General features: G+C 37.2%; 1 protein-coding gene across 4 annotated transcripts in view; it reads left to right on the top strand.

Moving 5' to 3' along the window:
• The first annotated feature begins 11948 nt into the window (after positions 1 to 11948).
• The window catches only part of TCAF1 (TRPM8 channel associated factor 1), a 51139-nt gene continuing 41057 nt past the window's right edge, over positions 11949 to 22030 (top strand). The window contains exon 1 of one of the 4 annotated variants that reach the window (XM_054494146.2): positions 11949 to 12173. The gene's annotated coding sequence lies outside the window, so the exon portion shown is untranslated. The remainder of the gene's footprint in view (positions 12174 to 22030) is intronic. The other 3 variants (XM_054494150.2, XM_063667929.1, XM_054494151.2) reach the window with 3 other exon arrangements.

Below are 22030 nucleotides of genomic sequence, written 5' to 3'. Positions count from 1 at the left end.
AGCAACATAGTGAGATTCCATCTCTAAAAAAAAATTAAGATTAAAAGAAGACCCAAATCTAGCACAGGCATTTGAACTAGCAGTCAAAAACATCAAAGCAATTATTATAACTGCAATCATATGTTTAAAAGATTAAAGTCATGGAAAATATTTTTAAAGAACCAAAACTAACTTCTAGACATGAAAAATACAGTTCCTAAGAGAAAAACACAACTGGATGGAATTAACAGCAGGATTATGCATTGTAAAAAAAAAATAGTGAAGTTGGTGACACAGCAATAGGAACTATTCAAAATGAAATACGAAGAGAAAAAGAGCAAAAATCTAACTGAGCATATATAAAATATGAGAAATTTAATCTACCTAATTTACATGTAATTGGAAAAATATTTGGAGAAAGAATTCCCCCTCAATTACCAAATTGGATGAAAACTATAAATCCAAAGTTCAAAGAAGCTTGGTGATCCCCAAACACACACACACACACACACACACTCACAAAACTATACTAAGACATATAATAATTAAATTGCTTAAAATCAGTAATAAAGAGAAAACCTTAAAAATCATCAGAGGGAAAAATATACATACAAAACTACAAAAACAATGATGAAAGCTGACTTCTTATCATAAACAATGCAAGCCAAAGATAGAGGAGCCACATCTTTTAAGTCAGAGATGAGTAGAAGAGAGGGATTGTAAACGAGCATAGGGAAAGTCTTGGAGATCATCTCCAAATGCTCATTATCTTGATTGTAGTAATGTTTCCACTGGCATATACAGATATCAAAACTTATCAAGTTTTACAATGTTAATATGTGCTGCTTATTGTAGGTCAGTTACACCTCAATAAAGCTATTAAAAAAATAAATGCATGAAAACAAGGTCAACTTCACTAATAATGAAATGAGTATGAATCAAATCAACAATGATATTTCTTTGTCTCTTTCATGTGCTTGAATATATTATTTCCATCTTAGTAATTAATGATCTTGATAGTCTAGTGAGAAATGACACTCAATGAATTTTTAATAGAAACAACACTTTGAAAACAACTTGGAAGTAAGCCTCAGAAACTTTGAGCCTTTAGTTCCACTTCTAGTCATATAGCAAGAAAATATCAAACATAAAAAATATTTAATCCGGAATGATTTTTCAATGCAATATTATATGTAAGAGTCCAAAAACTGAACTCAAGGCTACTACTGTGAAAATAAACAATACAATGGCTTTGCACACAGAAGTTTATTTCTTCCTTACACAAAAATGCAAGCCAAGGGGCATTCTTTCATCCACTGATCAGAGATCCATAATTGCTCCATCATGAAATTCTGCTATCTCAATATATGGCTTTTACAGGCACTGTGGCAGGGGAAGAGAATATGACAAACTCATACCTTAATTGCTTCTGACCAGAAGCGAACCACGTAATTTTACTCACAGCCCATTGGCCACCACTAATTTCATGTGCCCTATCCTGAATAAATGAAAGGCTGGTAACTGTGGAACATACAAAACAGCACTACAGGCGCTACTATAATCCACAAGACAGGAATTGCTTTGTAAAACATTGCCTAGCATAGCTCATGTCTTGGATATCCACCAAAAGATATTACGTAGAAATTTAAATAACGTTTTAAAAGAGCTGTTAATAACATGAAAGAAAGCTTATGCCAGGATGTTTTAAAAAACACATTATAAACTTGCATATGTTACTTATTCATCTTGCAGCCTTGTGATTTCAGATTAAATCATTTAATCTTTATACACCTTATTTTGTTCATAAGCAAAATGCAGAAAATATACCTCCCTCATCAGATTTCTGCAAAGAAAAACAAAACAGCTATGCATGTTGAATTCTTAGCCCAGCGCCTAAATCTATAAGCTTGTCAAGAAATAATACCAATTTTAAAAATGTATTTCATCTATAGAACTCATCATCTAATACATATTATATTATATATTCAGTTTTTGGAATTGCTTATTTTTTGTCTCTTCTCAATAGAGCAGAGACTTTTACTTGCTTAGTGATGCATTCCTAGTATCCAGAACAGTGCTTGGTACATAGAAAGTGTGCAAAAATTAGATGTCGTTAGGGATCTATGTGGCTATAGAGAGGTAGCGTAAGGGAGCCTTGTGGTAATGGAATAGTTCTGTATCTAGATTGTGATGGGTATACAAATCTAAACACATGATAAAGTCACATATAACTATATATGCATACATACAGATGAATGCATATAAAAGTGGTAAAATCTGAATAAGCTCTGTAGATTATTCAGATAGTCTATTTCTTGATCGTGATATCGTACTATAATTATGCAAGATGTCACCATGACAGAAAACAAAGTAAAGGGTGCACAGTAATTCTCTGTACATTTTTCTGCAACTTCCTACAAATCTATCATTATTTCAAAATGAAAACTTTTTTAAGTTGTTGCACAAATAAATTAAACACAATTTGCAGCTATGTTTTAAAAATAGAAATTTGAAAAGCAAGAAGTAAATATTTAATACTGTTAAGACTGTCTTTCTTTGGACCTTGCAATGATGGAATATTTATTTTTATCTTTCTATCTTTGTGTTAAAATTCTTAATGGAAAAAAATTAACATTAGGCCTTAATTTTTGGTTTGTTCCTTTATTTCTTCTTTAGCTATTCATTTAGTCTCCTGCCACAGGAAGAGGCCTTCAAATAATCTTTGGAATTTAAAGGCATCAACCCTACCTCAACCTCAGCCCCTAATCCAAGCCCCTAATTTGCACTAAGGTGAGAGAAGGTCCATGGAGCACAGTGAATCACATGGATTGTCAGGGAAGCTGTTTGCAGGTTTTCTGAGACTCACAATCTCTCTAAAAGTCTTTCTAATCTGCTTGCCTGCCTTCTGTCACTGCAATAGTCTATTCTTCTTACTTAGAATTTGAAAACTCATTGAAAGAACAGATTTAGTTTGTGTTTTTTAGCTACTTTGCCTAAAGGAAATATTTTCTCCTTGCCCCACCCACCTGAAAGAGAGAGAGATGCTCTGTGGGCAAGTAGTTGCAAAGCCCAAGCCCACGACTAATTCTTTCCATTCCTAGAAGGCAGTGCAGCTTTCACAATCATACTTATTTAGTTAATTTAATACAAAAGAACCTCCTTTCCTCTCCTTTATGCTACTTTACCAGATAGCCACTTGGTGATAATTTTCAGAAATCTGTTGGAACTAGTAATCGCCCATGGTGCAGAATGTCTCTGATAGTACTTCAGTGAGAAGGCTGTATCAGAACCAATACCTAAGAAAGAACCTCATTAATAATACAGCACATTTTAACAAGAGTACACTATTTCTAAATGGCTTTGTAATTTCTTTCCACACAGCTCTATAAATTTCCTAAGCACATAAGTCCCATAATCTGTCTCTATAAATAAACCTCATTGAATCATGGGGAAGCTCCACAGCAAAGCTCCGGCCCCCTCCAACCTCCAGCCAAGCCCAGAAAGAAAGATGGAGATGTCTATGAACAATAATTCTCCTTTTCACACTCTTTTCCTACTTTTTTAATCTCCAGGCTGTTTGTCTGTCTCCTCACCATTTCTCTGAAGGTAAATCTCACACTAAGCACATCTGAACTACAACATTAGTAGCAAAGAGGGTGTCTTTACCCCTAAGAGTGTCTGAAATATAACACATTTAACTTAAAAGACTGCAAGGACAAGGGGACAGATGCACAGTTCCTTGGAAAACAGTCCTAAAGGATGTGTGCGGAGGGACCTTTGGAAATGTGTGAAACATAGGAAGGTATGTCTATGGGTTAGAGGTTCTGTGAGCCCAAAGGGGACGAAAGTGTCCTTGATGTTTACGCTTCTGTTCTTCTCATCTCAGAATTTTACAGTCCTGACCTATTCCTTTTTTATTGTGCAGTGTTGAAAGGGATTCCTCTCTCCTCATTTCCATGGCATGAAAGTTAAGGTCCCAAGAAGAAAAAGGATTGCTCAGCATTACACAAGAGTTAATAACAGAGCGCAGGCTGCTCTCCCAAAGTTCTCTCTCTTTCATCTTGCTCTTCTTACTGCATGAGCCTTAGAGCTGAGCTTATTCACCCACTGGCTCCCTATGTTGGGAGACACGAGGCAGGGACACCCCACCCACTCTCACTCTTGGCACACAGACCCAGGTGCAGGCATGATTCCTGATGGTGGAGGAGGACAGAGCCTCCCTCTTCAGTATAATTTTCCCACTTCACCCCCTCCCGACCTTCCCTTCAACTTCAACTTCTTCTCATTTGAAAATCAAAATTGTACTTTATATTTAATTTTCCAACAACCTAATATTTAGACAAATAATTTGAGGTACATATATGTATAGATGTGTGAACTTGATTTGTATATACTTGATTTTGTATATATATGTAAATACACATATTTATATTCTTAAGTTTGTTTCTATACAGAATAAAAGAAATTCTTTGGTCAGTCTTCCACACAAGAGACTGCAATGACCTGAAAAAATAAACTTTCTGCACATTAATGTGTATTTTAAAAGTAAGATGTTGGAAACCAGTGGTATGATGTTCCTATGTGTATATTAGGAACAAGCGATACTGCATATCATAAAAAAAGAGAGATGTTCTAAATAATTAAATAAAAAAGGCTTATGTGATACAAAACTGTACAAATACAAATAATGCCAAATTAGTGGCCTTAATGATGCCATTGGCACCACAGTTGGAAAGAGTGACTAAGTGGTGCTGTAAGGTAGGATACACTAAATTAACTATATTATACGAGAGCTTGGAAAATACACCCTTAATCAGGTAATGATCATGAACATCATTAGTAATTGGATACACTGAGATCATGTGACATCTGAAAGAATGAAGAGCTCAGCTTCACAGAAGTGACGATCTTGTTAAAATGCATAACCTGAACCTAATCATAGGGAAACACCAGGAAAGTCCAAAACAAGGAAATATAAGATAATTGGCCTGTAGTCTTCAAAAGCATCAGTCATAAAACTCAAAGAAAGACTGAGGAACTATTCCAAACTGAAGGTTAAAGAAACATAACAACCAACTGGAACACAACTCTAGACTAGATCCTATTGGTATTAGTGCCATTATTGAGATAACTGGAAAATTCAAATGGGGTCTGGAGATTAGAAAGTAGTGATGTACCAATGATAGCTTTTCTGATGTGATGATTATATGATGCTTATAGAGGAGAACCTTCTTAATATTCAGGGGTGATTTGTGGCACTATTTTAGCAACTCATTCTCACATGTTTCAGGTAATAAAATGTTCTCTGCACTTTAAACTCCAGTAGAGTTTGGACAATTTAAATGGTGTTGATTGCATCCTTATAATGCCCTTTTACATACTCCTTTGTCCACTATTTTTTAATGTGTTTCTTTAAAAAAGTAGTTCATTTTCTCCACATTTTAAAGTATGCTAAACTAGGGTGCTTTTTATAATCAGTGTCAAAAGAGCCGGCTGTTTTCCAAACAGAGGAGAACTCCAGGCTTGAACCAGAGTTGTTAAGACACTTTTAATATCCTGCTTTAAAATAGATTGGTTTTTGTTTTTCCTTTAGGAAGATGTTAGGACATTTTTTCCGTTCTCCAAACCACCCTATTTGAATTTCCCAAATGAGATTGAGGTGGGGCGGGAGAAAGGGGTTGCAGGTTTAGGGTACAGAGGCTATATATTTCAGTGACCAGAAAAAAAAAGCTTATAAATTTTTCCATTAGATAGTGTAAAAACTATGATGGCTCGGGAATTCTATCAAAGAACATTGGTGAAATCTTCCCAGGAATGAGTTGGCTAGCATAAATGTTTACTTCTGTTAGAAGGCAATGGCAGAAATTGCCAAATAAAGATGCCAGAAAAGTAGATTTCCTATCAATATGTCATAAAATTAATTTAAAGAAACTTTTAAAAACATAGAGAATTTTGTAGCATAAACCAACGTAGGAATGGGACACAACCTAATTCCATAAACTTCGAACAGTGAATATAATTTAATAGAAAATACAGGCAAGGCACAGTGGTTAACACCTGTAATCCCAGCACTTTGGGAGGCCAAGGCAGGTAGATCACGAGGTCAGGAGATCGAGACCATCCTGGCCAACGTGGTGAAACCCGTCTCTACTAAAAATACAAAAAAAAACAGCTGGGCATGGTGGCACGCACCTGTAGTCCCAGCTACTCGGGAGGCTGAGGCAGGAGAATTGCTTGAACCCGGGAGGCGGAGGTTGCAGTAAGTCGAGATTGCACCACTGCATTCCAGCCTGGCCATAGAGCAAGACTCCGTCTCAAAAAAGAAAAAAGAAAAAGAAAATACAATGGCATTTGCTGAGCATTTACTATGTGCTAGGCTTTCTTCACACTACATCTTATACAAGAATGTATATTTGAAGCCAGACTATTTGGTTGCAAATTCTGCCTCCATAAAAATAAGAGTCTGGTTCATCTTGGAATGATGCTTAAACACTATCTCCCACTCATTCTGCCAAAGGGCCCACTCTGAGAAATTGTACAAAGGAAAGAAGTAAGTTTACAAAACACTAAGAATTCCAGCTGATATCATCCTATCTTCAAATAGTGGCCTGAGGTAATGAGTAGCCCCTGAAAAAGTCAGAATATTATCCTTCAAGTGTAGAAATGTCTTCCTACCTCCACCAGTGTCTTCTCAGTAACCAAAAAATAACCTAGCAACACTCAAAGTTTTCACCATTCATGGGTACTGTTCCTTAATGGGATATCCCCCAATCACGTGGAGAAAACCTCCACACAGAACACTTAACAATATTTCAAATGTTCATATTGTGGAGAACCACTTACCTGAGCAATTCTTTGGTTTCCTTATTGAATTCAAGTGAACCTTTTCTTCTGGAGCATTCCCAAAGGCCTGTCAGGTCACCTTGCAGGGCTGTATCCACTTTCCCTACTCAGGTTGCAACACTGCAGGAATCCCTTTCACCCACCCCAGGGAGTACTACGCAGCAAAAGGGCATCATTGGGAAACATTCAGGACCTGATTACAAGTCCCACTGCCTACAAAGGTCAGGCACTAATGTGAAGGGGTAAAGCGGGCCTGGTACAGGATGTTGGGAAGGTAGGGGCGGTCTAGCCAACAGAATACTCTTCTATAGGGGGGCTTTAGATTGTCATACCTTGAGAATGCAGGCCCTCTGATGCTCAATTTCCAAATTATTCCAGAGAAGCTGGGAGTCTGCTCCTTATGTAAAAACTCCTGATTCCTTAAATGTTGGAAATTAGTGAAAAGATTTAGAAGACTATCCAGTCCCCCTAAACACACCCTTGGGGACCAAGCCTAGCCTATGGGCTGCTGATCTGGGACCTCTATTATAGGTAAATTTGGAAAAAAATCTTTCTGCTTGCTCATGAGGCAAGTATCAGTCTCAGTTGAAAATTTCATGTATGTAAAAGAAAAATGATTTTGTTTTTATTCAATCAACTCAATGCTGACATTGAGTTCCTATCCCACTGATTTAACAGAAAATTCTGTCATAGTCATTGACAGGGTCCTGGGCATCCCCTCTGGGGTCTGGCCAGCTCCTCAGGGTACCACAATAACACATGCATAGGTCAGCCCATCACTGCTCTTCTAGGTCCACAGGCCCTACCCCAGGTCTCTGCATTCTTTCCTCTTGGCTTTGATGGTTTTCCAAGGCCCTCCCACCCTCACCTCACTGTCTAAGCAGCTTTGGTAATCTGTCCAGTGGCTCAGGCTTTCACTAAAGACCGACTCCTTCAGGATGATTTGCAGAAGCAGCTACATAATTTGGGGGCGTGGTGCAAAATGAAAATGTGGGGCCTCTTGTTCAAAACGTACTAAGAATTCCAAGATGGAGACAACAGAGCATTAAACCAAGGGGGAGGCTCTCCTAAGTGTGGGGTTCCCGGGACTGCAATGGTCACACATCCATGAAGTGGCCCTGATGCTTTGCTTTCTGCATTGGAAAAGTACCTGAGGTGAGGAATTACACATCCTAGCTACCGGACTGAGAGGTGGCAGGGAGGTTGGGAAATGGAGATTACATTGCCATGTTTTCGAGAACCGGTTCAGGTTTAGACTTCCTAAACTATAGACAAGACTACAAATATCATAAAGCTGAGAGCAATTTGCTGGCCATGTCACCAAGGGCTGGTTTCAGAATTCAGCACCAACCCTCTCCATCCATCCTTTCCAGCTTCCAGTTAAGCCGGAAGGAAGGCAATCAGATGGATTCTGTCTCTGTCTCTGTCTCTCTCTCTCTCTCTCTCTCGTCAATGACCTCACTCTAATATAAATAAGACCTTCTTCCTGCACTGTGGGTTCCTTCACTCCCACTGCTGAGTCTCTCCTCCCTACAGCACCTTTCTCAAAAGCAAAACCCCTCCACTTCCCTTCTGAGCCTGTTTGACCTGTTTTCCCTTTCTGCCCCAATCTCACAGGTCTCCCTCAATTCTAAACCCTGCTTCCCTTTTAATGCTCATTTCCCTTGGGTCTTTCTGTCCATCTTCTCTCTTATATATTGTTCACCTTCATCCCTGAGATAATTTAGTTCCTTACAGGTAGAGAGCATCATGGGCAGAAACTCTTACCAATAGACCACTTGCCTTGTTGTCTAGTACTGCACTTATTAGCCACCAAAAAACTGCTGCTCTTCAGAGCTGTAACACATGCGATGATGTGTAAGAAAGGTCATCCTAAACTCCTAGGGGCTGTCAGCACTCTGCTTGCAATCTGGTGGGGCTCCCTTCTCTCCTCCTTTCCTCCCAGGATCACAGCCAGTCCACAAACAGCAAGCCTGAGAAGGAGAGGAAGGGGTGGGGGAGTGGTGGGTGAGGGAGTTGGAGGAGCTGAGGGGTGGCCAGTAGCGGGAGGAGGCAAGTGAAATGGAAACTCCTGGCCTTGGCTGGCCCAGAACTCGCACTGGCCCAGGTTCGGGAGTCTTGGTGTGCTTGCTGGTGAAGGGGTTTTCTCTGCTACACTGGCCCCATGTCCTTCCAGCCCCTAAAACATACACACACATACACACACACACACACACACACACACACACACACACACACACACAGAGAGAGAGAGAGAGAGAGAGAGAAACATGAGGCACCGAGAGGACTAGCCAGTGATCTCAGCCTCAAGGACTTTGTACTGCAAGAACACTGGCATCTGAATTCCAAGGTCATGCTCCATCTCTACCTGCTGCAAACCCCTTCTGCTGCTTGCATTTCAGTGTTCCTTTTTCTATTAATATAAAGGAGGAGAGTGGATGAGATGTTTTAGCTCTGAAATTCTGTGACCAATTGCACAGCAAAAACAACAGCAACTAAAAATGGTGGGTTTTGCTTGTGTGCCTGGCGAGAGAGTGGGGGTGGGCAAGTTTATGTCCTGTTGACTGTCAGCTTCTGAGGGGAAGAGGGATCTGGCAAGAGAGAAGTGCAGCTGTCTTGGCAGAGAGAATGAGAAATGAGAGAATGAGAAAGAGAGGTAACTGCAAGCAATCCTGGTCTTTCAGACACACTCAGTCTACAATCCCCAAACACCCACCTGCCCCCACAGTTTTCCCCCAAACACCCCATTTAACTGCATAAACACATCCAGACGCTGGTTTTTCCTTTCACCATAGTAGTCATAAGCTATGCCTCTGTGCTATTAGCTGGGTGTATTCACTTCTAGAAATCTCTTAGAAGTAAACTCCCATCCATGTCTGCCCTCCAATCTCAGGCCAGGCCTGTGTAGTTTTGAGGGAGACTAGATTTTCAGGGAAATGTGGAGAGAACACACAGCTTGGAGATTTGAAGAGCAAAGGGGGCAAGGGCCAAGGAAATCATGGAAGAAGTCTGGAAGGATCTGTCCATTCTCTGGTAATGGTGAACATTCACATAGGGTTTTCCATGTGCCAGACACTGCTTTAAGAGCTTTATCTGTATTAAGTCATTTAATCTTCATAAAAATTCAATGCAGTAGAGACAATTATTATCCCCAATGTTACAGATGAAAACACTAAGATAGAAGTTAACAAGCACTCTGTGATAGGCAGAAAAATGGCTCCCTAAAGATGTTGATATGGTTTGGCTCTGTGCCCCCACCCAAATCTCATCTTGTAGCTCCCATAATTCCCACGTGTTATGGGTGGGATCTGGTGGGCGATGATTGAATCATGGGAGTGGGTCTTTCCCGAACTGTTCTCATGATAGTGGAGAGGTCGCAGGAGATCTGATGGTTTTAAAAATGGGAGTTTCCCTAAACAAGCTGTCTCTTTGCCTGCCGCCATCCCCGTAAGATGTGACTTGCTCCTCCTTGCCTTCTGCCATGATTGTGAGGCCTCCCCAGCCATGTGAAACTGTGAGTCCAATTAAACCTCTTTCTTTTGTAAATTGCCCAGTCTCAGGAATGTCTGTATCTGCAGGGTGAAAATGGATTAATACAGATGTCCAGATCCTAATTCCCAGAATTTGTGATATGCAATGCTACATGGCAAGGGAGAATTAAGGTTGCAGACAGAATGAAGGCTGCTAATTAGCTGACCTTGAGATGGGAAATTATCTAGATTATCTGGATAGGCACAATATAATCACAGGGTCCTTCTAAGTGAAAGAAGGAAGCAGGAGACTCAAAGAAGGAGATGTGACACAGAAGCAGAGGCTGGAGCCATGAGATTGCTGACTTTGAAGATGAAGGAAAGGGCTGCAAGCCAGGGAATACGGGAGCCTCTGGAAGCTGGAAAAAGCAAGGAAAATAGATTTGTCCCTAGATCCTGCAAAGAGAAACACATCCCTGCCTACACCTGGATGATAGCCCAGTGAGACCTGTGCTGGACTTCCAGGACCTACAGTCCTGGAAGACAGTAGTAAATCTGTGTTGTTTAAAGCCACTAAATGTGTGAAAATTTATCACAGCAGCCTTAGCAATGAATACACTCCCCAACTTGTAAGCAGAGGATGTGGTGGCTTCAAAGTCCAGGCTTTTTCCCTGCTACTCCTTTCTTTCTTTCCTCCCTCATGCCCAGTATCTGTCATCTGTTGATTGGTTAGTAACATTCTCAACGCCTTACTGTTTTATTAAACTTATAAAAACAATTTATGTGATTTTTAAAAAAACAATTCAGTGGTTGTGAAGGTAAGAATCAATAGACGATTTCTCCACCGTTAGCCCCGCCTCTTATAGAAGCACATGCAGCATGTCTTCTTCATACACGAATGTAATGCTAAAGCTGGTGCGGTGGCTCAGGCCCGTGATCCCAGCTCTTTGGGAGGCCGAGGCGGGAGGATCGCTTAAGCCCTGGCGTTTGAGACCAGCCTGGGCAACAAAATAAAACCCCGTCTCTAACAAAAAATCAAAAAGTTAGCTGGGCGTGGTGGCGGCGCACTTGTGGTCCCAGCCACTGAGGTAGAAGGATCGCTTGAGCCTGGGAGGTTGAAGCTGCAGTGAGCTGTGATTGCACCACTGCACTCCAGCCTGGGTGGCAGAACCAGAGCCACCCCCTGAAGAAAAGAAAGGAAAGAAAGGAAAGGAAAGGAAGAAAGAAAAGAAAAAGAAAGAAAGAAAGAAAAGAAAGAGAAAGAAAGAAAGAAAGAAAGAAAGAAAAAGAAAGAAAGATCCTACTTTCCATTTTAATACAACTTGCTTTTTTAATTAAAACATATATCTAGAACCGATAGATTTCACTCGTCCTTAAAAATAGTCGTGCATTATTTTATATAAACATCTCTCGCTATTTAACAAGGCCCTCACTTGTTCAGAAGTAGTCTCACTTTTCTTTTGTTTTGTTTTGTTCTTAACAATTCGCTCCCTGTATTCCTGGGCTGGCGTCTAGGCCTGCATCCGGGATTTGGAGCCACATCTGGGAGCAGGGCCTCTGAGGTCTAGGGGAGGGACGGCGCCGGCCAAGTCCCGCCCCCGTCCGCGTCGACCAGTCAGCTCCCTGGAAGGCCCCTCCTCGCCACCCCCCGCCCCCGCAGTCTCCGCCTACGACTTTCCAAGTCCTGCTGTTTCTAGCCCGGCGCCCTGTGCCTCCTGGGCGGAGAAACTGCTTCCTCTTGGGAACAACCGCCTCCCGCTCCTAGCAGGTTGCTACTGCCCCGAACCCGCGCTGCAGGGAACAGCGGGGCAAACAGTGAGTGGGGTTCAGCGTAGACTCTGGACCAGGAGAGGCCCACGGTGACCGAGGCCTGGGCCCCGGGTTAGTGTCCGGGGCGGGGAGCGGTGCGCGGTGTGCGATGCTTAGCGTCTGGGGAGGGCCGGGCGTGGATTGCTGCCTCTGCGCGCGCCCCCAGGTGATAGAGCCGTTCCACCGAGGATCCCTTCCTTCGTCTCTACCCCGTTGATGATTTTTCTCTGCAGCTAGGTCCCTATTTCATTCTCACCGCATTGTTATGCCCTCTGCTGGGCAGGAGGCGATGACCCCCCCCCCCCCCCCAATTTTTGTAGGATTTGTTTTTTGCTCCGCAAGGAGCCATTAAGATCTGAGCTAGCAGGAACCCTAGAGGCGATTTGATCTCGCCTGCTGGGGGCTTGCGTTCTTCTAGGCTAGCTTGTCTCCATTAAGCCCAGGTGGAAGTTCTCATCCACCTCAGTGCTCTAGGCGCCCACGGGCGCGGTGTGGGTTTGTGGTGGGGGAAGGGACCTGGGGAGGGGTGGCGGTGAGAGCGGCGCGGGGATTCAGGCAGAATGTTAGTCTGGAATGCATTTGGCCTGAAGCAGCATGTGCTGGAGGATACAGTTCCCTGGTAAACAGCCGAGAGCTGGCCGCTAGTTTGGCCCAACCTGCAACGGAAGGCCTTAAGTACAGGAGAAAAAGATCTTTGCCAATTGGATAATCATGGAAATTTAGAAGAAGTACAGCTCGAACTAGACGTAAAGGACAGAATGTGTCTGTCTAGCTGACCAGCCAACCATCGGTCCATCACTTTCATCCTCCAAACTAGTGATTTGTTGATGAATTGGTTTCAATACTTTGTTTTTAAAATGTTGAATAAAAAGTACATGAAACATCTCAGAATGGTCTAAAAAATAATGAAACGAATGCCTGACCATCTCCTTGGGTCAAGAAATAGGGCGTCACAGTACCTTAGAAGCCCATGAGTCCAAACTGATGCCCATTCTCCTCCATTCTCTGAGATGTGACATCTTTCGTGATTTTTGTCTTAATGATTCCCTTGCTTTTCTTTTTAGTTTTACCATATTTGTGTGTGTATTCCTAAAACATATGTGTTGGCTTTCTCAATTTTGTACTTTTATATCAATGACATTATCCTGTACGTATTCTTAAATTTTATAGATTCATCTTTCATGCTTCCTTCCATTTTCGTCGTTTAAGGTGTAAATGCACATAATTTATCCGTTCTACTGCTGATGGACATTGGATTGTTTCTAGTTTTGGAGGTGTGTGATTTATCTATAAGCTATGTAACAAATTACCCCAACACCTAGCAGCTTCAAACCAAAGCGAACAAATAAGACAAGTCCTGTTACCTCCTATCTTACAGTTTCTGTGATCAGGAATCCAGGAGGGGCTTAGCTGGGAGTCTCTGACTCAGGGTCTCTCACAAGCTGTATCAACAATCAAGGTGTTGACTGGGCCTCAGTCATCTCAAGGCTAGGCGTAGGGTCGAGGACCTCCCCCAGGCTTACTCACCTGACTGCTGGCAGGCCGATTGGCCTCACTGACCCTGGCTGGACACATCAGTTCTTTGCCACATGGGCCTCTGTATAAAGAATGGTTGCAACATGGCAGCTTACTCCCCGCAGAGTGAAGGCTCCCACAGAGAAAAAGAGAAAGACAGAAGTCAGATTCTTTTTGCAACCTCAGAAGCGACATCCCATTATTTTTGCCATTTTATATTCATTAGAAGTGAGTCCCTAGGCCCAACTCACACTGAAGGGAAGGGGGTGACACGAGGACATGAACACCTGGAGGCAGGGATTATCGGGGCCACTTTAAAGCCTGCCCATGTCCTCTAATATTCAAGTACACTTGTGTGGGAGCTTCCCTAGAGTATATAGCTGGGAGTAGAATTGCTGAGTTATAAGATTTATGTATATTCAATTTTATTGGGTCATTTCTAAACTGTTTCCAAAGTGTTAAACCAGTTTGCACTCCCTCCAGCTGTGGATGAGCATTCTTGTTGCTCTACATACTTGTCATAGCTTAGTCTTGTAAAATTACATTTTTTGTCGGTCTGGCAGGTATGAAATAGCATTTAACTGTGATTTTAATCAGCATTTTCCATAACTAATGAGATTGATTTTTTATATGTTGATCAGTGCTTTCTCTTTGTGAAATTCTGATTCCTGTCTCTTATTCATTTTTGTATTGGATTGTTTACCTTTTTTATTGACTCATTGGAATGCTCTCTTTATATAATCTGGGTACGAAGCAATAATTGTTAGCTATATATGCCACAGACATCTTTCCCATTTGCTTTTGAGGTTTCTTTTCTCTGTATGTCTTTATGTCTGTTTCTTTCTCTGTTTCTATCAATGAATCTAAGTTTTGAATTTAATTTCAAGTTAGTAGTACTTTCTTTTATAGCTTTTCTTGTTTAATAATTGTTTTCTCAAGATCATAGATTAATTTTAGTGTGTCGTTTTCTAAAAGTGTTATGGTTTTGCCTTTGGCAATTAGTCTTAATCCACATGGAAACTGATTTTTATGTTTTTTATTCCATATGGATAATCTGTTGCCCCAGCACCAGTGATTTGCATGAATCAGGATTTCCATATAAGCATGAATTTGTTTTAAGCCTCCATTCTTATTTTCTATTTGTCTAACTCTGCCTCAATACTAAATAATTTTTAACCACTATAGTTTTATTAAAAGCCTTGAAATTTGGTAGGAAAAGCTCTATCACCTGTTTCTTCTTCTTTAAGAGTGTTTTAGCTTTACTTGGACCTTTGACCTTCCATATAAATATTTAAATAAACTTATCAAGTTCTACAAAACAAGAAACAAACAAGCAAATAAACCTGTTGGAATTCTGATTGATATTGGATCAACTCTGTGTCTTAGTCTTTTTTGCGCTACTGTAGCAGAATACCTGAGACTGAGTAATGTATAAGGAACAAAAATTTATCAGCTCACAGTTCTGGAGGCTGGGAAGTCCAAGAATGAGTGGCTGGCATCTGGCAAGAGCCTTCTTACTGTGTCATTCCATGGCATAAAGGCAGAGAAGGGGTGAAAGAGAGAGAGTAAAAGGAGGGTGAATGCTGCCTTTTATAATGAACTCACTCCTACAGTGAGGCATTAATTCATTCACTCTGCCGTCATGGCCTGATGGCCTCATTAAGCCCACCTATCAACACAGTTGCATTGGGGATTAAGTTTTGAACACCTGCTTTTTGAGGGACACATTCAAACCATTGCACTCTATAAATCATTTTGGGCAGAAATTATTTCTAAGACATTGGCTCTTTTCCTCAATGAACGTGGTATATGATACTATTTAGGTCATCTTCAGTGTTTTATACTATTTTTTATTGTTTTCTTGTGGCTCAGTTTTTGTTAAATTTCTAGGCACATTATATTTTTACTGCCATTGTAAGTATTTTCTTTTGTAAAAGTTATATTTTGTAGCTTATTGTTGCTGGCATACAGAAATTCAGTTGTCTTTTATATATTAATTATATATCAATCAAACTTGAGAAAATTAATAATTCTAAATTTACCTGTAGCTTCTTTCAGATTTGCTACATAGGCAATCTATCATCTGAAAATAATGATAATTTTGTTTATTCCTTTCTAATTCTCATGCCTTTAATTTCATTTTTCTGTCTTATGACAATGACAATGACTAGGAGCTCCAGTACACTGTTGAATAAAAGTAATAAAGGGCATCTTGTTTTGTCCTTAAGATAATAATGAGAAATATTTCATTATGTCAACTTAAAAATGACATTTGCTATAGTTACTCTGTAAACGTCTTCCCCATCATAAGAAAATTCCGTTCTTCTTTTGGTAAGCACTTTTATTATAAATGGATGTTTTTTCAAATGCTTTTTCTGTAGCTGTTGAGAATATATATACTTTTTTTTCCTTTAACTATATTAACAACATAGTAAAGTATAGTATTTAATTTCTGATATTAAACCAATTTTGTATTCTTGGAATAAACCTTTCCTGGTAAATATGTGGTAACTTCTGTATGTGGCTATAGATACAAAAGGTAAACATTGGATATTTATATATGTGTGATTTAAGATTGGCATGTAATTATACTTTTCTGTACTATCCTTTTCTGATGCTGCTATTATCATAAAATAATATGAATAGTATTCTCCCTTATGCTATTCTTTGGAAGAATTTGTGCAAGATTGGGATTATCTAGTCCTTGAATATTTCCTTGAATCACCTGTAAAATCATCTGTGTTTGGAGTGTATTTTTTCAGAATATTTTAATGATTATAGAACTATTTAGGTTTTCCTATGGAGTCAGTTTTGGTAAATTGTATTTTCCAAGATATTTAACAATTTCACATATACATGAATGTATTAGTATACATACATGTATATGTTTATTCAATATATATAAATACATTTGACCATTGAACAATGCAGCAGTTGGGATACTGACCCCCCTCAGAATTGAAAATTTGTATATAACATTTGAGTCCTACAAAACTCAATACTAATAGCCTACTAATAAGTGGAAGTCTTACCAGTAACATAAGCAGTTGATTAACACATATTTTATATATGTATTATATTCTTAACTAGAGAAAAAGAAAATGTTATTAAGAAAATCATAAGGAAGAGAAAACATATTTACCCTTCATTAAGTAAAAGTGAATCATCATGAAGGTCTTCCTTGTCATCTTCACATTGAGTAGGCTGAGGATGAGGAGGAAGGGAGGGGTTGGTGTTGCTGTCTTTGGGGTGGCAGAGACAGAAGAAAATCCAGACCAAGGCAGTTCAAACCTGCATTATTCAAGGATCAAGTGTATATATATGAATATATATAATATATTCAAGATTAATAAAATAAAATTGTTTATAATATCCTCTCATTCTGTTTATAAATCTTTCCATTATCTATTGATATGGCCACTTTTTCATTATTAATATGTGTACATTTTCTCTTTTTGTTTTAATTTTTCCAGAACATGGTCTACTTTATTAGTTTCTCAAACACCAACATAAAAGCTTTATGTCTTTTTCTAATTTTTACTTATTTTATTACTTCCTTCTTTCTTTGAATTTTTTCTGTGATTTATTTTTTAAGCTTTTAAATTATATGCTTAGCTCATTAATTTTGAGCTTTTCTTCCTATGTAAGCTTTTAAAGCTATACATTTCTATCACTACTTTTTAGCTACATCTGACAAGTTTTGATACGATTATTTTTGACCATGTAGCTTTAATTATTTATAATTGTCCTTATAGTCTGTTCTTTGAGACATGAATTTTTTATAAATGTACCTTTTAAATTCCATTTGGCCATATGAAGTTTCTTTTGTTATCTTGTAGTTATAGTTGCCTAATTTATATTGTAGTCAGAGATTGCATGGTACCAATTCTTTTAAATTCACTGAAGCTAGCTTTAAAACCCAGTAAATTTTCTTTGTGTGCATAAAAAGAATGTGTAGTCTGTAATTACATGATGTTCTATGTATCAACTATTTTAATTATACAACCCAATCTTACATATCTTTAATTTTTTATTTGCTTGAGTTTTCAATTACAGAAACAGGTATGTTAAATATTCTCACTATGATGGTGGATTTGATAATTTCTCATACATCTATATATTTTTGCTCCATATATTTTGAAGCCATGTTATCAGTGAATTGTTGTAAATTGAACATTTTCTCATAATGTAGGGACCTTACATTATGATACCTATTAATGTTTTCTGTTTTAAAATCGTATTTTTTTTTCAAAGATCAAATCAAGGTTTCTCTGGGTTTTGGCTCATTTCTCTCTCTTTTATCGTTTGACTCTAAATCTTCAGAATCTGTTTTAAGTATATATGTAGTAAACTTATTTGGATTTTTTAAAAGTCTGGATTTTTAAAATATTGTTTGACAATTTATAACTTGTCATTGAATTATCCATGTATATTTATTGTGATTAGTAATACAAAATTAGATTTATTTCTACCATCTTATTATTTGCTTTTTTTTTATGTTTCTTTCCCCGCCCCTCTCCCCCTGCCCGTTTTTTTCCTTCTTTCTTTGACCATTTTTTTCTTTCTTTTATTTGGAAGTTACATGTCTTAGTTCTGATGTTTTAATTTTATAATAGGTTTAATGCATATAATTCCTAATTTTTAAGATGTTTAACTAGTTTTATAACAGATTTAATTTAGCATACTTAAGTTAAATTGATCCTTAGTTCCTTGTCTCTTACCCCGCAAGTATCAAATGTTTATTGTTATTTAATACCATCAGTGTATTAAATATGTGTTTACCAATATGTGTTTACAGATTTTTCTTTTTACAAAAAAAACCCTGAGTTATAATATACATAGAGTAAAGTTTACAAATAATAAGTGTACAGATCAATGAATTTTATATATGTGTATGGTCCGATCAGGATATAGAATATTTACAGCACCTCAGAAGACTTTGTTTTTCCCTACTCTAGGTAATTTTCACTCTCAAAAAAAAACCACTATTCAGACCTCTGTCATGATACATTGGTCCAATCTTGATCTTCACATAAATTGAGTCATAAATAGGTATCCTTTTGTGTTTGTTTTATGCAGCTTTAGGTCAATGAGATTCTTCCATATAGTGGCATATAGCAGCACTTTTTTTCTATAGTATTATATAAGTATATCACAAATTATTTATCCATTCTACTGTTGATGGACATTGATTTTTTCCAGTGTTTCTGGCTATTACAAATAAATCTCATTTGAACATATCTTTGGTAGACATAAAAACTTACTTCTCATGAACATCCATCTGGTCAGCCTAAATAATGTCCAACAGTTTTGCCACATAGCTGTATCGGTTTATGTTCCCATCAGAAATATATATAAGTTCATCAGCTCCAGATCCTCATCACAATTTGATATTGTCACTATAATTAATTTTAGCCATGTGGAATGGATATAGGTATCTTATTATGGTTTTAATTTGCATTACTTTGATGACTAATTAAGCATCTTTTTGTATGTTTATTGGCCATTTGAATACCATATTTTGTGATGCAGCTGCACATGTATTTTGTCTATTTGGGGGTAAAGGGGTGGTTTCTTTTTTTAATTAATTTTGTGAGTATGTTAAATTATATTCTGGATATGCATATACCTTTTTTCTTGTATCAGCAATTTGCAAATATCCTCTTCCAATCTTTGGCTTGCTTTTTCCCATTGGTAATTATGTCTTTTAATAAAAAGAACCTCTTTACTTAATTTTTATAATATCTAATTTTTATTGTTAATAAATCCAAACATTTATGCTTAGGACTTGAGTTGTATTGAAGAGAATTTTGCCTACCTCTAGGTCACAAAAAGATTCCCTATGCTTAATAGTTCTATCATTCACATTTAGTTTTATAATTTATCTCAGATTATTTTTTGTATATGATATGAGGTATGGGTTAGGATTCATTGGTTTTTATATAGACATCTAATCAATCAAGAACTACTTATTGAAAAGGCATTTCACACCATTAGACTTTTTGAATCTATGTTTATTGAGTAATATTCGTCTCTAGGTTTTTGTTCTTACAATGTACTTACGAGATTTTGCTATCAAAGTTATGCTGGGTGTAATAAAAATGAGGTGAGAAGAGTTTCTTTGTTTACTATTCTCTGGAAGAAGTTTTAGGATATTAGTATTATATTTTTCTCAAGTGTTTAGAAAAATTCACTATAAAAATCCTTTTGGGACTAAACTTTTTTACAGAATGTTTTTGATTTTGGACTACATTTTTTTGATGTATAGGATTATTTATATTTTCTGCTTTTTCTTGCCATTTTGGATAAATTATGTTGTTTAAAGAATTTGCAAATTCATCTGAGTTTGTTAAATTTATTGGCATATAATTATTCATAATATCACTTTATTATATTTTTAATGTCTTTTGGGACTGCAATAACGTCCCTTGATAATTATAATGGATTCTCTCTCTGTGTCTCTTTATTGATCATTCTTTAGTTTGGTTCATTAAAACCAACTTTTGGTTTTACTGAATTTTTAATTTTTTTTAATTTGATTATTGCTTTTATGTTTATTATATACTCTGATTTACTTTAAATTTGTTATTCTTTTTCTAATATTTTGAAATAGTTTACTTTCAGTCTTTCCCTTTTACTAATGTATGCATTTGGAGCTATAGAGTTTTCCTATATTAAGTAATTCCTTTATTAAGTAATTGCTTTTGCTGCCTCCTGCAAATTTTGATAAATTGTATTTTAATTATTATTTAGTTAAAATATTTTCTAATTTCCATTGCGATTTCTTCTCTGACCTAAGGGGTGTTCAGAAGTGTGCTCCTTAATTTCCAAACGTGGGAATTTTCTAATTAAATAAATAAATAAAAATTATTTATTTCTGGTTTAATTCCATTAAGATCAGAGAATATATTCTACATCTTTTTGAGTTTCTTGAGACTTGCTTCATGCCCAATATATGTTTTATTTGAGAAAATGTTTGACACGCACTAAAAATCATGTATATTCTGTTGTTGGTAGGTGTATATGTACCATATGTGTCAACAGGGTCAAATTTGTTAATTACGTTATTCAAATCATGTATATCCTTACTGATTTTTATGCACTTGTTTTATCAGATTACTGAGAAAAATGTACTTAAATCTTCAACTATGCTTGTGGACTTGTCTATTACTTCTTTTATTATTGTCAACTTTGCTTTATAAATTTTGAAGTTATTAAGGATACAAATTTAAAATTTCTGTATTGCTATACTAAATTGATCCTTTTATCATTATGAAACTTGTTTTATATCTATAGTAACACTTGTTGACAGTAATGTTTACTTTGCCCATTGTACATATAGCCATAATAGCTTTCTTTTGGTTAATGTTTGCATGGTATACCTTTTTCCATCCTTTCACTTTCAATGTTTCTCTTCTAAATGAACTCTTTTTCTAATTGGATTTTTAATCCATTTATATTTAGTATAATTATTTATATAGTTGGTATCTTAGTCGTTTTGGGCTGCTATGACACAAATGTGATAGACTGGTAGTTAAACAACAAACATTTAAAGATAAACCAGCAGATTTAATGTCTGGTGAGGGCTGGCCTCCTAGCTTATAGACAGCTACCTTTCTCACTGTATTTTCACATGGCCAAGAGAGGGAGCTCTAGTCTCATTCTCGTCTTATAAAGATACTAATCCCATTATGAGTGTTTCACACTCATGACATCATCTACATCTAATTACCTCCGAAAGGCCCACTTCCTAATACCGTTCCATTGGGGGTTAGAATTTCAACATACAAATTTTGGAGGGACACAAACATGCAATCTATAAAAATTGGGTTTAAGCAAGGTTGCAGTGAGCCAAGATCTCACAACTGCACTCTAGCCTGGCAACAGTGACACTCCTCCAAAAAAAAAAAAAAAAAAAAAATTGGGTTTAAGTCTACCAATTTGCACAGTTTTCTTTTTGTTCCATTTCTTGTTATTTTCTTTTTTCTTGATTTCTTTTGAATTCAACACTTTCTATTAATTTTTCTTCAATATTTTGAGTTATAATTTTTAAATTATTTTAATGGTTACTTTAGATATTATAGTTCATCTCATTGATTTATTATGACCTACCTTAAATTATTACTTCTATGTATTCTCAATGCAAAATTTTAAGTTTATCTCCATCCTGCAGCTGTACTATTGTCTGTTTTTTTATATGCTTCTGTATTCCATAAGGCATTATATTTGTTTATTTAAATAGTCAATATTCATTTATATTTGCCTATGTATTTACTCTTTTCAGTGTTCTCTATTAACTTCTATAGCACCGTACTTCTATGAGGAATAATTGTCCTTAATCATAAAAAATTAGTTTTAGTTGTTATATTCTAATGGAAAATTCTTTCAGCTTTAGTATATCTAAAATTATCTTT

Source organism: Pongo pygmaeus, chromosome 6 (assembly GCF_028885625.2).
Source record: "Pongo pygmaeus isolate AG05252 chromosome 6, NHGRI_mPonPyg2-v2.0_pri, whole genome shotgun sequence".
NCBI classification, from domain to species: domain Eukaryota; kingdom Metazoa; phylum Chordata; class Mammalia; order Primates; family Hominidae; genus Pongo; species Pongo pygmaeus.
Note: the sequence above shows the minus strand (reverse complement) of the source record. Positions and strands in the feature narration are given on the sequence as shown.